We start from the raw sequence: 1,127 nt of genomic DNA, 5'->3' as shown, positions 1-1,127 counted from the left end.
TACATAAATTTTTCACAAAGCACAAAAATCTTACTAACTAAACCAAAATGAATTTTTCTTTCAAGCTAGCCCATACTTGTAGTTGCTGTTAGATAAATGGTTACTAGTACATGTAGCTGGAATGACTTAATGTTATGAAGAAAACAACATTCACCTTTTTGAAAACACCTTTTACCTATTGCACATTTTGTATGCCCAGTTATTACATTTTTTTTATACTGAGCAGCTAGGAAGCAAAATTTTTCGTTCAAACCTTGCTTCCAAATTTTTCCTTTGATTTAATTTTTTATATACTGCAGAAAATGTAAACTGTAGTAACTGTTGTATTATGTTATTGTTAAATGATCATCTACATTAAATGATTAGATTATTATTGAGTTTATATCTTTCCATGTTGAGACAATAAAATTTTATTGCATCATAAGTTTAAGATGCAAAAAATGTGTAACTGTCTTTTGTATTGTCACAAATTACCCTTTTTTCTAATGTGAGAAACAATGTGGCTATAAGAGGGGGTTTTCCACTTCATGAAGTGCTGCTAGTAAAATATGTCTTGTCATATAATATCTAGTACTCCATAGTTAAAATTGGCTTGCTACAACATTTGCTTGTAAAATGTAGCAAAAAATAATGTACAATCTGCATTTAATTTAATATAACTTATACCTGCACAGAGTTATAAATGTAAGGACAATTGCTTATTGAACGATTTCGATAGACTAAGTGTGTTCCACCCATGGTTCTTTTACTCACTAAATCCCCTTTCAAAAATTGTAATGGGTCCCTAAGGGCTGCCTCGCCTTTCAATTTTCCTCCAAACAAAATGTTTTTGTTTCCCCTTTCTAGAATGATAAAATAATAAATCCAATGTCCCAAAATATTATTAATATTAATCATCTCTAATAAGGAATATCTTAAAGTTTTTGCTAAAGTGGAAAGTGTGGACCATTTTACTCCAACATGCATATGGCCCATGAGAAGAAAATGTTGCTATTCTTCCAGACCAGAAATTCTGACTAAGGAAAAGCAAAACAAAACAATTCTACATTTTCCATGCTTTTCAGGCACTCTATTATGATATTCTGTGTGCTATTATGATGTAGAACTAGCAAAAAATTTTAGTTTGG

The sequence above is a fragment of the Branchiostoma belcheri genome, unplaced genomic scaffold, assembly GCF_001625305.1.
Source record: "Branchiostoma belcheri isolate BF01 breed outbred unplaced genomic scaffold, Haploidv18h27 scaffold2, whole genome shotgun sequence".
Lineage (NCBI taxonomy): Eukaryota > Metazoa > Chordata > Leptocardii > Amphioxiformes > Branchiostomatidae > Branchiostoma > Branchiostoma belcheri.
This window is presented reverse-complemented; position numbering follows the sequence as displayed.